Here is a 16,309-nt window from a genome sequence, read left to right as displayed (position 1 = left end):
CTTTTAATCAAGTTTTGTTCTGGGGGAATTATCAATAGTCTCATGACCAAAACCTTTAAACTTCTTTCTTTGTACATGAGCACAGAAAATCCTGTAGAATGCCAATGCACTTCACAATACATATTTTTGAGAATAGATGTCATGGTGACAACAAGTGTTATCCAAAGTAATTTATGATGAAAGAATATGGTCTTCAAAAGTAAACACTTGGCAGTGGAATTAACAGGATCTTATTTAGGCTAGATTAGTTCATGTTATATAGAACCTGACTCATAGAAGTGGAACCAAGGTCTCTGGAAAGCATGAAGGAAAATGTGTTGACAATTTTGCTACACAATTTGTTTTTTCTCATTTCATTTTGCATTTGCCAAGTTTCTCAGTTGCTCTCAAGTGGTTAAAATGCAAACATCTCATGCCTTATTTACAACATTCAGGAAGCTGAAGCCCTTCAGTACTGTCAATGTGGATGTTTCTGGGCCCTTTGTAGGAATTTTCACTCAGAAATCCACTGGATCCTAGGAAAGCAGACCATAGAGAGTGGCTACTCTCCTGGCTTCCACCCCTTCTAGGCCATTCCCCATGCCAACTTGAACAGACTCAACTCCATGGTATGTCTGCCTGCGGCTTTGACTGGCTAGGGGAGCATTTGAAGCATGCAATATGCAGTCTATTCCTTCCCTTCTTTGGTAGAGAGGAACATCCAACACATTTCCAACAACCTTTCCAGCTTGGAAAGGTTACTTGTTTTTTAATATTCCATTACAATGCAATAGTATAGTAAATGTAATGGGGCATAGACAATATAATGGAGGAATAAATATAGAAAAAGAGATTGAGAGAGAAATGGTTCCTGGCAGAAAAGACCTTAACCCACAAAATCATCACTGACAAAGTTTGCAGATGACCCAAAAATTGGGGGAGTGGTAAATAATGAAGGACAGAGCAATCTGGATCACTTGGTATAAAGTAGATGCAAGCAAACACGAAGCATTTGAATACAGCTAAATGTTAATGTAAGCATATAGGAACAAAGAATGTAGGCCACACTTATAGGAGGGGAAAACTATGCTGGGAAGCAATGACTCTGAAAAAGATTTGGGAGGCATGGTGGATAATCAGCTGAACATGAGCTCCTTGTATGTACTGTGGCAAAAAGAGAGAAGTAAAATTTCTGGAAATTTTGAGAGCATGCAGAAAAAAAACAGCCTTTTTTATTTTTTTCAGGAAAAAAATGGAAATTTGGCATAAAAAAGAGCAATATCTGCAGTATTTATTTGCTTATCAAAGCTAAACATTAATTACTTCTTTAAGATTGAGGAATGTGTTATGCATAATTTAATTAGAACATTAAGTATTGCTAGGTATATTTATGAAATAAGTATACATTCTTTACTTTTGAATAACAACAAATATACCTAGTATTAGAGATGGAGCGGCATGCTCAGGTACTTAAATGTATTTTGTTGCCATTGACATATCTTTAAACTAGGGGGAAAATAATTTTTCGAAAATAGAAAGCATCAATAGTGTTGACTTGTAAACAAAAAGAAAGATTATATGCACAAGGCCCAGAAACAGTAAGTAAAAAGAGACTTGATTTATAATGCAGATATAGAAAACACTCGTGTTTCTAGAGAAAAGGCTCAGAAAATAAACATCCTATATATATTTTCAGTGTAATGTTGTTAACACAGCACAATATTAAGGAGCAGCAATGAATTTGGGTAAACATCCAAACTTTATAGTAAACACCAGGTTCTTTAGTAGAGCATTATCATTGTAAGTATCACAACTGTAGGCAAAATTAGCCGTGCTACAAACGTGTGTAGTATAACTTAAACAGTTTAGTTACTAATATAATCATGGAAAGTCTTGTTTAAATTTTAACTTGTGACTTCTCTAATCAGAATCTGCATGTGAAAAATCCACAACTTCTGATTCTGAGCTTAATTAAACTGATGATTTGCATGAGAGAAACAAGTCTCTCAAGTCTTTTATATGTGAGCCTGTTTCTTGATTTTTGTGTGTATATTTCAAACACTTACCAGTTTCTTTCACATGTTGCAGAAGATGGAGGAATCTGAAGCATTTGGGAAGCAAGAGCAGCCAGTGGTTGTGTTGCCACCATGTTGTAGGAGCAACATGCTTGGCAGATTCACAGATTGCATTGTTGGATCAAACACTTGAAGAGATTCTGTATTCTGCAACGTTTGAAGGTACTTTGCCAACATTTAGTCCTAAGCATGTTGCTTGTTTAATAGTTTAGTCAGGCACTGTAATATGCTATCATCACCAACATTACTACCTTTAATCTAAAAGGTTTGCAGCAGGTTGTATTGGTGTGCAGCAAAATTCTTCTCACCTATAAATAAAGTCCTTTACTTTTACTACATCCTGATTTGTGAGTGCAGATGCATGTAGATTGTCAAAACCAATTGACTTAGTCTTGGCCATACCTTGAGGAATGTCTGACAAAAGTGGTTTGTCTGATTCAGCTAGAGTGATTGCAGACACAATTGGCTGTTGAATCTTCAGAGAGTTCTGCAGATGTGCCCAGAAGATCCTCACCAAGTACAGAGTGTCATACACCTTTAACTACTTTAAGATGTTCAGTTTGCACTGGGTCATGAAGAGCTTCTTTGTTTTTAAATAAACTTTCAATTGACATCACCACACTTACCCATCTTGTTCCGTTAGAGTGTTTTAATGTTGTCATTTTCTTCTGACAGAAGGTGTCAACCTCCCAGTCCACTGAGGATAAGTGATGTCTCTGGGATGAATGGCTGCTCACTGGGACAAATCTGGAGGATCGTAGCCTCAGGGTAGCAGCTGTCCTACACCAAACTCCACTTCTAGGTCAGAAGTCACCAGAGGACAGCAGGCAGCAATCCACAAAAAGGGCCCTTGTACTCATTCCTGTTCTCTAGTAGAGGTGGCAGTGCCCTCTGCTGTTTGGGGCTGTAAGAATATGCCCCAGGGGTTTACACCGATAAATATATGGTATATAGACCTTCAGAATATAGGAACTTGTAATTGCCTAATACTATAAGTTTTCTGAAATAATGTGACTTCATTTGAAATACTTATTAGTAAGGCTCCATGTTTGTCACAGAGGTCACAGCTTCTGTGATTTTTCATGACTTCTGCAGCAACCAGAGGGCCTGGCCCAGGGGTCACCTGAGCAGCTCGGGCAGCCCCTGGGCCAGGCACATCAGCCGTGGCTAGAGCAGTCGCAGCCCCCCCTCATCTCACAGCAGCAGGAGTTGAGGGGGGTTAAAGGGCTTACCTAGGGGGGCCTCTCCAGAAGGGCGACAGGAACTCTCCTCCTTCAGCTGCTAACTCCATGTGCTGCCTCCACCCGCAGGCACCGCCCCTGCAGCTCCCATTGGCTGCGGTTCCCAGCCAATGGGAGCTGAAGAACCAGGGCTTGGGGTGGAGCGGAGGCAACACATGGAGCTAGAAGCCAGGGTCCCCGCTTCCCAGGAGCCAGATAAGGAGCCTGCCCCAGCCCTACCAACTCCCACAACACCCGTTCCCCACCGAGCACCTGCGTCCCCTCTGGGTCACAACCCCCCACAGCACCCATACTTCTCCTGAGTACCCACAGTGCCCCTCCGGGCCGTGACCCCCCTGAGCACCCGCAGCACCCCCCAGCCTGCGACCGCCTCCCCAGCACCTGTGGCACACACACCCCAGGCCACGCCTCCTGGTACATCCTCCCCAGCACCCGCGGTGCCCCCAGGGCCGCCCTCCCGAGCCACGCCCTCTCCCACAAGTGTTAGTCAGGGGTATATAGTAAAAGTTATGGACAGGTCACTGTGACCTGTCCATGACTTTTACTAAAAATACCTGTGACTAAAATGTAGTCTTAATTATTAGCATTCTGAAGGACTCAAGTACAGCAGTAATACCACTTTTAAAAGTAACTCTAAAAATTATTTCACTGTTCATTCTGAGACAAAATTCTTCACATAAAAGTTTCTTTTAAACTTTCCCCTAATGTTCCAATTTTTCCATACCAGGTCTTGAGGAATGTGGGAGAGGCGGGGCGCGGGGTGGAAGGGAAATGGGAAAAAAAGTTTGTTTTTCCTGAAATCTTACAGGTTTTTCTAGACCCACACATCTAGAGCTAATGCGATCCTGGGATGCATAAACAAGGGAATCTTGATTAGGAGTAGAAAGGTATTTTACCTCTGTATTTGGCATGGATGTGACCGCTGCTGGAATATTGTGTCCAGTTCTGGTGCCTACAATGCAAGCAGGATGTTGATACATTGGAGCTGGTTCCCAGAAGAGCCATGAGAAATTCATCTGCACCCAGTAACTCAAAGGTCTGTTAATGCCTTGAAAGTACAGTCTCATTTTTTGTGCATTTTCTTTTGTGAGACACTAATGGTTTTGTGTGGCCTAGTGAATACAGCAGGTGATTAGGAGCAAGGATTCCTAGCATCTAGTCCTGGTTCGACCATTGATTTGTTGGGTGATCACTTAAACTCTGAGAATTAGCCAGTCAGTACAATAGTGCTCCATATTCACTGGAGTGTTGTGAAATGTAACAAATGCCAGTAAAGCACTTTGAGACCCCAGTTGAAGTTGCTATCAAAATGCAAGTATTGACTTCTTTTTAAACTTGGGTAGCTATAATCTCAACCCTACCCTCGTGATATCCTATAATTATGACAGATTAATGGATAATGCCAGTAAAACATAAATCAGCCAGTTGGCTTCAGAGTGATATGACATTTAAATTGAATTTTAATAAAACATTGAAACTGTTTGACACCACAGTGACTCAATGAACATTTATCCTGCCTATACATTGAAAAGTGTTGTCCATTCCAATGAAATGAATTCTGAAGTGTTAATTAATCTACAGCAAATATGTCTTTTCTCTTAAAAGATGCTTAGTAGTGCACTACTAGAAATGCCAACTATAAAAGCAGTGACTTAATTGTTTTTCCTTTTTTGTGAAAGAAGCTGTAATTAACAGGCTGGTGGCTCTAGTGTGTAAATTTCCTTGCACTGGTGTTGATTTTAACGTGCACATTTATTGAGATCCAGACTTGGAAATCCTTTGACACATCTCCTAGATTAAAATCATCAAAAGTAAAACCCATTATTTCCTCCTGAACTTTAAAAAATGTTAAAAATAAAATTGAAATGTAGGGCTGGAAGGGACCTCAAGAAGTCATCAAGGCCAGCCCCCTGCACTGTGACAGGACCAAATAAACCTCGACCATCCTTGATAGATGTTTGTCCAACTTGTTTTTAAAAGCTTCCAAGGATGGGGACTCCACAATCTCCCTTGGAAGCCTATTCCAGAGCTTCACTACCTTTATAGTTAGAAAACTTGTCCTACTATCTAATCTAAATCTCCCTTGCTGCAGATCAAGCCATTACTTCTTGTCCTTCCTTCAATGAACAATTGATCACTGTCCTCTTTATAACAGTCTTTAACAGACTGGAAGACTATCATCAGGTTCCTCTTTAGTCTTCTTTTCTTGAGACTAAATATTCCCAGGTTTTTTTAAAACCTTTCCTCCTAGGTCAGGTTTTCTAAACATTTTTGTTGCTCTACTCTAGGCTCTTTCCTGGTTGCCCACATCTTTCTTAAATTGTAGTGCCCAGAACTGGACACAGAATTCAAGCTGGAGCCGATCAGAGATTTAATTTTTCCCTTCCTAAGTGAAGTACTTTGCAATTGTCTATATTAATTTCAGTTTGTTGAATTCAGATCAAATTCTCCAATTTGTCAAGGTTATTTTGAATTTTAAATCTGTCCTCCAAAGTGGTTGCAATCCCTCCCAGCTTGGGATCATCTACAGATTTTACAAGCATACTTTCTACTCCACTATCCAAATCATTGATGAAAATATTGAACAGTACTGGCCCCAGGATTGACCACTGCGGGACCCCACTAGATATGAATTTGTTGAAAGAAAATTTGATTTTAAAATTGGAGACTAAAAGAATAGGACAGGGTTGGATAAATGATCATAGCAAACAAGATTTGTTCTTTTTAGAGTGGGTTAGTGTTGGGGCAACTTGGAGAAGACTGCACTGCTGAACTCATCTGCACTTTTGATATAAGCAAGACTTAATCCCCAGGCCCCAGATTGAGCTCTTGATAGCATGACTAATTTCCCATCCCTCGCTCTGAAATACCTGGGACTACTCATGAGAGTAAAGGCTGCTGGATCAGACCCCAAATCTTTGGAGATGCAAGGCTAGTTAGTGAATTATTAATTCAGAATGCTATCTAACCAGCCACCGGATGGTTTTCAGCTTCCAGATCAGAGTCAGTTTGGATTTTGTTTTCTTCAGACAGCAAATACTGTTAAACGTGGCTTTCTCTTCAGCTTGGCAACATAACTTTTATAAAAGGCTGAAATCAGAAATGCGTGTAAAAGTGCAAGAAGGCAATGTAAATGGGCCATCTTTTTAAAAACAAATAACTTTGTAATAACCATGTAGATATTTGTGTGCACATACACAACAGACTTAGGGATGTGATGTGTTTTTAGATGCCAAATTTCACTTCAGAAAAAAATAATGGAGATTATGAATGAAAAATCTGACAGCATCGCCAGAGTTATCAGTGTAACAGCAGTCTTTGGAGACTCAATCAGTTTCCAAAATCCTTTATCCCTAGACAGTTTGGGCTCAGCTCATCAAGAATTGGAAAAGGATGCAATAAAATGTTCAGCGGCATGAAAGTTGGGCTCAGAGACTTACATGACATCCACATCACAAAAGATGTTCCTTCTTCCCATTTGTTCTTCCTCCCCTTCTTGATAAGCAGCCACTCTTAGTTCTCAACCCACAAGCTGTAATGAAGCTTGAAAATTATATTAAAATAAAATAAATAATTTAAAATAATAAGCAATTAGGTCAACAGGAATATTAATCACATCACTACAGCTATGGTATCAATATTCCACGTACCTCTACATTGAATGGCATGGGCTTGATCCAGTAAACTTTAACTCAGCCATTAGTCATGTGAGTTAGACTCACTGAAGTTGTTCATCCAGTCCTCATATTTGGAACATCTTCTCATTCCATTAATTTCAATGAAATTTGCATTTTAAAGCACAGTACAAGAAAACTCTGGAGGAATGGGGAAGAGATGTCCAGGACTGGTAGAGAAGGAGTTAAATCATAACAAAATAATTCATATATAGATCTCTTTAGTAACAACAGGCTCATAGCTGTCTCTGTATTGTTTATCTGGAAGCCCTAGAACTTGGATCTGCCTCTTTCACATGCAATTGACGGTCAATGCTGTTTATTTCTCCAGTGAGGACTGGTCCCCAGAAAGCTGAGCACTGCCACTCTTGGAGATCTTCCAGCTTTTATGGGAGGATCCTTCTCTACTGGATGTAGGTACAGGTAAGCACAGTCAGAGTAGCCTCATTGCCACTGGGTTTCCTATGCTGATCTATTCAGAGCTGGCACAGGGATTCCTTCTGCATCGTGCAATATGTGCGGGGTTTAAATGTTCTGGAGGGACTTGTGTGGGCCCTTCAAGCTGTGGTGAATTTCACCAATAGTTCAGAAATCCACAATGGGTTTCTCAGGCATTGGAGTGGGTCTCACTATGTAAAAGGGAGGAGGTCTGATGATGATTTTGTGTGTGGATGTAGACCTGGAATTACTCTGTTCAAGCTAGTGGAGTTAGACTAGTTTTAAGAGATGAATCTGACCCATCAAGTGCTCTGAAATCTACAAAGGCACTATGAAATGTATTTTATATTAACTCTGTGCTATGAGGAAAAATCTCTTTATAAATAGACATTGTTGCCTGCTTTGACTTAAGCAGTAGGCCAGTTTTCAGGGTCTTGTGGGTTGTATTCATTAGGAGGAGAAACTGATGATAGTCAGGTATTCCTTTGATGAAGTCCTGTTTATTTAGACAGAATGTACTATGACAAAGTCAGGCCAGATGGCTGCAAGAGGGGGTCCTGTTGAGATCCAGGAAGTGGGCAGGCAGAAGCCCACCCACTACTAAAGGACCTCACCCAGACTAAGCGGAGGATCCACAAGGTCTGGGATCTCAATTAATTACAGGGGACAACGAAAGATATAACAGGGACAGGAATGAGGCTAAACAAAAGCAAGCAGACGGGAACACTGAGCAGAGAACCCCAAACAGCACCCACTGTTCCTCAAAGGTATCAAGGGAGCTAGCGGACGCTGCCTGGAGGAACTCTGCCTGGATGTGCGAGTGGACAGCAGGTATCATAGCCCTAGAATGATAAAGGCCCTTTTTTCTACAAGCTAAGAAGAGGCTACCTCAGGTCCAAAGGCTGGGGCAGGCTTAGGTTGGATATTAGGAAAAACTGTTTCACTAGGAGGGTGGTGAAGCACTGGAATGGGTTACCTAGGGAGGTGGTGGAATCTCCTTCCTTAGAGGTTTTTAAGGTCAGGTTTTTCAAAGCCCTGGCTGGGATGATTTAGTTGGGGATTGGTCCTGCTTTGTGCAGGGGGTTGGACTAGATGACCTCCTGAGGTCCCATCCAACCCTGATATTCTATGATTCAATTAAGGGCTGCCTGAGACCTTTTAAACCTGTCCTCTGGTGAGAGAGGGGGGAGCAACAAGTTGCTGCAAGGTTAATGGCATCAGGGAGATAGGCTTCTCAAGGGTTAGAGGCTGCTCTCCTCTCTACAGGGGGAAACAACCAAGCTAAGTGTGTGTTTAGAGGAAAGACTAACACACTGGGGCCAACAGCAGGACAACACACCCCAGCAAGGGGGCAGGGAAAGGTATCCCCCTTTGTTTTTGTTTGTAAATTTGTTTCTCTTTGTTTGGTGGAGGAGCACTCTGTAAGCCTGCTCTGAGGTCTACCTCGAAAATACTGACAAGTAAACACAGAGAGGGAAGACAAAGACTGTTCATACTGGAGCTGGTTTACTCCAGGCCCCGCCACCACCAGAGGGGGAAGGGCTAAGTCTGGCAAAATGGAGGAGGTGCTTTGCCACAGTACATAAAGTCACTTCCCTGAACGCAGTAAGAATCCAACAGGAGGCAGTTTCCTTGTTCAACATTCCAAGCCTCTTTTTCCAGCCTGCATAGGTGCCGACCTCCTCTCTACCTGGGGAGAGGGGTGCGTGCTCAAACCCTTCGCCCAAGGCCCACCCCCATTCCACCCCTTCCTCCAATCTCCCATCCCAATCCTGCCTCTTCCCTCCCCTGATCCGGCCCCAACCCCACGCCCACTCCACTCCTCTCCTCCAAACCCCCATCCCCCTGCCTCTTCCCGATCTCTTCTCACTCTCTACCTTGAGCATACCCCATCCCCGCTCCTCCCCCTCCCTCCCAGCGCCTCCTGCACACCACAGAACAGCTGTTCTGCAATGTGCAGGAGGTGCTGGGAGGGAGGGAGAGGAGATGATCAGTGGGGCTGCCAGCAGAATGGAGGCACTGAGGAGGAGGGGAGCTTGGCTGCTGGTGGGTGCTAAGCACCAGCTAATTGTTTTTCCTTGGGTGCTCCAGGGCTGGAGTTGGCATCTATGCCAGCCAGCGCTCTACCCCAAAAGCCCTCTCTCTTAGCTTTCTCTTAGGTCATGCTACAAGTGTTTCTCTGGTTGTCCTTAGCTTTCTGCTGCTTTGTCTGTCACCTTCCACACCGTCCACCTCCTACAAAATAATACCCAGTGAAACCCCTCTGCTCACATAACTCAGTTTCTGACTGGTCTTGCATGTGGCCTCTGTTTTAGGTGATGGTTCCTGTTGTTTCAGCCATCTTAAGCTCTTTATATTTTACAAAGTAACTGCTTCTTACCTTTGATCTAAACAAAGGGCAGCTGTTTCACTCTCCCCCACCAGCCTAACAATATAGCATATGAATGCAGCTAGGGAAAAAAGTGTCATTGTGTTTAAACAGAAGCCAAGCAAACAAGGAAGCCAAGCGTTAAGTGAAACAAAGTGCAACTGGTCCAGCAGTGGGTATTAGCACCTACATTGGTTTGAGCTGCTAATGTTTATATTGTTGGCCATAATGATCAGAAGAAAATATGAATAATACAATCCTTCACTTCTTGACTGAGCCTGTACTGGAACCACCAAGACAGAAATCTTTGTTTCTTGGACATCTCATTCACTGTTTTCCCTAAGAGTGCAAAACCTACTGGGCATTCTATAGCTACAAACTACAATGACAGGAATCCTGCCAGACACCAGCCCACAGTGCCTGCTGGGTTTCCTTGCTCAGAGTCTACATTCAAACTGCAGCTGGTCTTAAATTCAAGCAGCAGCACAAGTCAACTCAATAAGACAAGGAGAGAGACAGAGAGAGTATTAAAGCTAGCCATTGGCTTTAGTGATATGAAACATTATGCCACTGGAAAAACCAATAGGGGAAACTATCTTTAGTGAAGTTTAGTAGGATAAATTGCTTCTGCTAGTGTAAAATCACCACAGTTCATGAAAAAAGTGATTGAAATTATTCAGCAATTTGGCCTTCCATTCCTTTTGTGGGAAGGGGATTAAGAGGGAACATATTATATTTATTAATTACATTAGAAATATTCACCTCATAGATTTTTTTTTGAGTCAAATCAGCAGTAGGTTCTATTCAATATTTATATTATGGTAATGCGTAAGGGAGCCATTTGGCATGCTGGCTCAAGTGTGCTAAGCAATATAAAAAATAATAAAAGACACTGGTTTTGCCCCAAGGAGCTGACAATCTAATTTAAGACAATGCAAGATGTGAGTATGATCAAAACTGTAGGCTTAGGGAGGAGAAAGGTAACAGTAATTAATATTTCGTAGTTAATATATACTAACCAATGGAACTGTGTTACTTAAAAGTTCTTTTAAATGCCTGTAATCTTCTTGCAATATCACTATGATAGGAGCAGATGGGTTGGGGATATTGAGCCTTTCACCTTTTGGCTACTGATTTTCATTTAGTTCAGGTTTGTAATGACTAAAAGTCACTATAATTTAAAACTCTTCAGTATCTGTGAAATCATAGAATCATAGACTTTAAGGTCAGAAGGGACCATTATGATCATCTAGTCTGACCTCCTGCACAGTGCAAACTACAGAATCTCACCCACCTGTTCCAGTATCAAACCTGTGTCTTAGCCACTGAAGTCCTCAAATCATGGTTTAAAGACTTCAAGGTGCAGAGAATCCTCCAGCAAGTGACCAGGTGATAGTTAGTTTGGGAGATCAGGCATTCACTTTGCCAAAGCCACCCTCAATATTGGCTGTTGATGGCAGACTTGCTTATGTGACGGGGCAAGGCTAGATGGCTATAGGAAAGTAGTGGGAGACAGATATATTAGGCCCAGGCTAAACAAATCCATGTTACCAGGGTAAGCAAATGGCAGTTGCTCCAGGTCAATTAAGACAGCTGGGGCCAGTTAAGATCCTTCCAAAAAGCAGTGAAGATAGCTAGGTTGATTGGGACACCTGAAGCTAATCAGGGGCTGTCTGAAACTAGTTAAAAGCCTCCCAGTTAGTTAGGTGGGGCACATGTCAGGAATGGTATGAGGAAGCCATGCTGCTAGAGAAACTAGGCAGCACAAACCCTATCCAGCACAGGGGAGGAAGCCTTGCGGTAAGGATGAAGTAAATGGTGAGGAAGTGGGCCGGGGGAGGTGCTGCTGCGGGGAAGTGGCCCAGGGAATTGTACCTGTCCTGTTTCAAAGTCAGCTACCAAGGGTTGCTGCTATTAGGGTCCCTGGGCTGGAAGCCAGAGTAGAGAGTGGGCTGGGTTCCCTTCTTTCCTCCCACTCCCTCCCCAATTAATCACAGAGACTGTGAAGCAACAGAGACTGTGCAAGGGAGGGTTGTTTCTTCCCACTTCTCTTGCTGGCTTATGATGAAAATGGCTCAGTAGGCTGTGACCCTGCCCCTAGGGAAAGAAGGACTATGTGGAAGGTCACAGTGAGTCTCTGAAGCCAGTATAATCCGCCTGGAAGCGTGGGACCCACTGAGACAAGGTTGGGGCTTTGCCACCCTATATAAACCAAGGATTCAATGGGGCCTGGAAACTAATTTACTTCCTCATTCTAGAGGTGGTCACTCCCAAACAGGTTTGAGGCATATGGGGAGGGCTGCGTGAGGAAGTGTGCAGTACTGCTGCTTGCATTGCCTCTGTCTTATGGCTCAGCAGAGGCCTTCAGGCTCCAGGCTGTCAGTCTAGCATCTTTCCTGAACACTAAATTAACTTTTTAATTTAAAATAAAATAATTTAAAATCTCAGAGCCATCCTTTGGGTTCCTTCCTGATCTGCATGGTTTGAGGTACCAGGACTTGGATGGGTGAACAACAGTGCACTTTGGTTCAGCAGTGTTGGTGAAATGATGACACAACGCTAAAAGGGCAAGAGTTCAACTGATAAGCAGTTAATAAACAACTTCCTTCTGGATGAAAGGACTAACGAACTGCTGCTGCTGCCACCGTCTCCTACCAGGCTGTGTTGCTACTGTTCTGACTTGTAGGATCCTCCCTGTCACGGTCAGCCCAGTTTGTTCTTGGATAGTGAGCATCCTCCCCATATCGTCTCACAAAGTTCTTGATGCTTTATAGTGATCCGGTGATGATGAAGACAAGAGTATCAGGGATATTAAAATATTCCTTTCCCCAAGTTCTCACAACTCTCTTCTCCAGGAACAAATACAAATATTTTCTTCTTTTCAGACACTCTTGTTTTCCTGAGTCACCTGACTAGTAAGACTGAACATGATAAAAATATGACATTAGTCAGCATCAGAGATCCTGTCTTCAGAGCATGGAGCCTTGGGTAACTTGATCATTTAAGATACATTGACTTTTACTGCTGTCACTGGTATGTGCAATTGTATTTTACTTGTATTGTCTCTTTTTTGTTTGATAAACAAATCATTAAAATGATGCCTATTAAAATGTAAAACTAAGTAAATGAGTGTTCAAAGGCTATACCACAAATACATTGTACCTTTATAGATTGTTAGCTGCCTGATTCTCACTCATGTTAGTTTTACACTGATGAAGTGCCCCTGACTTAATTGGAATTATTATAGTATAATTGAGAGGAGAATCCAGACCTAATTTTTTATGGCATGTTTTCTGGCACGCACAAATGATATTTTCTCATCAAAAGTGTGAGGACCTGATTCTGGTCTAGTTACTCATGTTGGGTAGTACTCAGGTCCTCTCAGAGGTCCAGAGAGGCCCCCGGGCCATTTCCAGCTTTTGAGGCCCCTAGCCATAATAAAAATAAGAAATGACAACATATGAAAACAAAAAAAGGCATCAAAAACAGAGTGAAACATAATTTAAATATTTTTTTAATTTAACAAATGCTTTTCTAGCCTTTTTCTGTGCAAATGCACTAATTATTGAGAAAAAAATCTAGATTTCATGCAATGTCACAGTTGATATTAAGCATGGCGAGCCCATTCAAATGCTCTTGTCCCATAGTTGAATGGTGATAGTTCTTTACCTGCTTCAACACACTGAAGGTGCATTTACCTGAAGCCACTGATGTAGGCAAACTGACAGAAATACTCAATGCAATTGTGATACTAGGAAACACCCCAGAGAGTCCAAGTTGAAGTATTTCTTTGAAGCAATTCCTTTGGCTTGCAATCCAATTTAAAGTTTGTGGAATATATTCATTTCAGGAAGATGACCTCGTCACTGAGATCTTTTGAGATTTCTTTGTTGTACTGTTGCTGAAATTGTTCATCTGCAGAAAGTAGATCTTCATTACTCAGTCTGTTGAACTGCCAAAGAAACCCAAAAAGGGTACAAATTAGTCACAGTGATTCAAATCGATGTGTAAGACCTGATTGAATAGCGTCAACGATGACAAGGAAGACATTGACCCTATAATGCTGCTTGGCATCGGATTCAGTAGGTAAGTTGTGATTGGTGGAGAACTCAGATGAAATGCCAATATTCTGTGCTACTAATTTGGACTGAGTCAGGATCGCATCCCATTTTTCATGAATCTGTTGAATGTCATTGATAAGACTTTCAGTGTTATCCCTCTCAACATCAAGTGTAGCATTGCATGCTTCAATAATCAGATTAGTTTGGCAGATCATTGTAAGTGGTTTCGTCCACAAAGATGACATCAGAATGCATTCAAACTTGGACATGTGCTTCTGAATAGACTGAAGTTCAGTTTGATCCTATGCAGTGAGATTGAGAGATTCAAGCTCATTTAAAGCCTTTCTCACTGAATTCAAATGCTGCGTAACTGGTTGAACACCATCAATCTGAGCAGACCATCTAGTTTTGGACATCCCAGGCAGTGAAACAGGAAGATATTGCTTCAGAATTTCCCATCTTTGTGGACTGCTACTGAAGAAATTGTACATTTGCTGAACAATTCCAAAATAAGTAATTGACTCCAGGGCCGGCTTTAGGCCCATTCCCCCAATTACCCGGAACTGGGCCCCGCGCCTAAGAGGGCCTTGTGCTTTAGGCGCCTTTTTAATTGAAAATTTTTTTTACATACCTGGCAATGGTCCAGGTCTTCAGTGGCACTTCAGTGGCTGCGGGGTCCTTCACTTGCTCCAGGTCTTCAGCAGCATTTTGGCGGCGGGGGGTCCAGAGCGAGTGAAGGACCTCTTGAGGCCGAAGTGCTGCCGAAGACCCGGACCACCGCCGGGTATTCGAATCGGGCCCTGCAGTTCCTAAAGCTGGCCCTGATTGCCTCCTTGTATGATTCAGCACAGTCAACACCTAGAAGGTTTAGTGTGTGGTTTCCACAGCTGGAGAAAATACAGTTTGAATTATGCTCAGGCAGAACTGCTTGTACACCTTGTAGTAAGTGAAGGCCCTGATAAAGGCCCAGTATGAGGCCTGAGGCCTGAACCAAAGTATGGTCTGCGTGCATGTGTTCCCTCTGTGTGCTGCCCCAGGTCACCCAAAGCTAGAGGAGGCATTGACAACACTTTTCCCCCACTTTTTGTCTTTTTATGGGGAGGATGTTTACCCATCATCCCGGAAAAGCATAGTGTATGGACTAAAGATAATCCAGTGGGCTAAACACTGTTATGTGGTTACCCCGTATTACCATCCATACACTCATGCCCCCTCTGTCTCTTCAGTCTGCACATTCCCTCGTACAACTGATAGACAGATTTTATTATCCAATTAATTTTTAGTCCCTTATAGTAGGCCTGGGAATGTTAGGCCCGGGACTTTGAGTACTTGGGGGTTAGTAGCCTATCTGGTATTTTATTGAGGGCTTCGTGGGGACATACAAACTATGCCCAGGATATAAATGAAGATTATGGAATATATGGCTTATATATTGGTACTATGTGAGTGTGAATATATGTATATGTATCATATAATACGTAATATATGAGCAGTATATAAGTCTCCGTATGTGTATAACAATTCAAAAATTTGTCTTAACAGATTTGTTAGTGTGATTTGGTCAGTATGCTTTAACTCCTCACTCTATAACGTGATTATTTGGATGTACTACAATAGTGTTGATTGCCATTTCCATTCCCTTGTTCACTCGACCTTGTAACTTGGCGTTTCTTGTTTGACGGATCATATAGCAGCACATTCCTATTAAAACCACAACAGTTAAGGCCTGGATTCCCATTAGAACCACGCTTAAGGTGCGGACTACTGGATGCAAAGTCACATCCTCGGGGATTGCCCACCAGGGTGTTTCCACCGCTTGTTGAACCTCGTCCGCTTCACGCATTTGCTGCTGGATTAAGTGGGCTATTGGTATTAGGGATTCCTTAGTTCTTGCTACTAATTCATGTATATCCAATTGTAAGAATTTTACAGGTGGAAACAGATCAACCAATAAGCTTTGCAGATGTTCATGAACAATGACCGTTTCAGTGACAGCCTTACCCATTTTTGCTGGCCAAAAAGCATGGGCTCCTATTTGAACAGTACCTGTGACAGGTACACAGAATCCTGCCTCACTTGTGGGGCAGATATTGCCATTTATGGAAAAATTATGATACCCTATGGCTCAGGCCATGTCCTGAATGCGCACTACCTCATTCACCAATTCCTTTTGTACTAGTCGAGCTCAGCCTTTTTTGGTGGCATTGATGTCAGTTTTGGCATAGCACTCACACAGCCACCATCCATCATGTTTTGTACAACATGCCTGATTGATTTCTGAGCCAGTTTCCGTCACTAAACGCACAGTGGGGTAGTGCTGTACATATGTTTTATTTACCAGAGTCCCCACACTATTAGCATAGTATACTTTAACTGGATCCTGTACCCATCTGGGCACTGCCATCATGAGGTGTATGCATTTACGTTCTCCTTGATTTCGTTTTGGAATGCTATCGAACTTAGCAAATTGTAG

This window comes from Chelonoidis abingdonii, chromosome 1, assembly GCF_003597395.2.
Source record: "Chelonoidis abingdonii isolate Lonesome George chromosome 1, CheloAbing_2.0, whole genome shotgun sequence".
NCBI classification, from domain to species: Eukaryota; Metazoa; Chordata; order Testudines; family Testudinidae; genus Chelonoidis; species Chelonoidis abingdonii.
The sequence above is the reverse complement of the archived record's forward strand: the minus strand, read 5'-3'. Positions refer to the sequence as shown.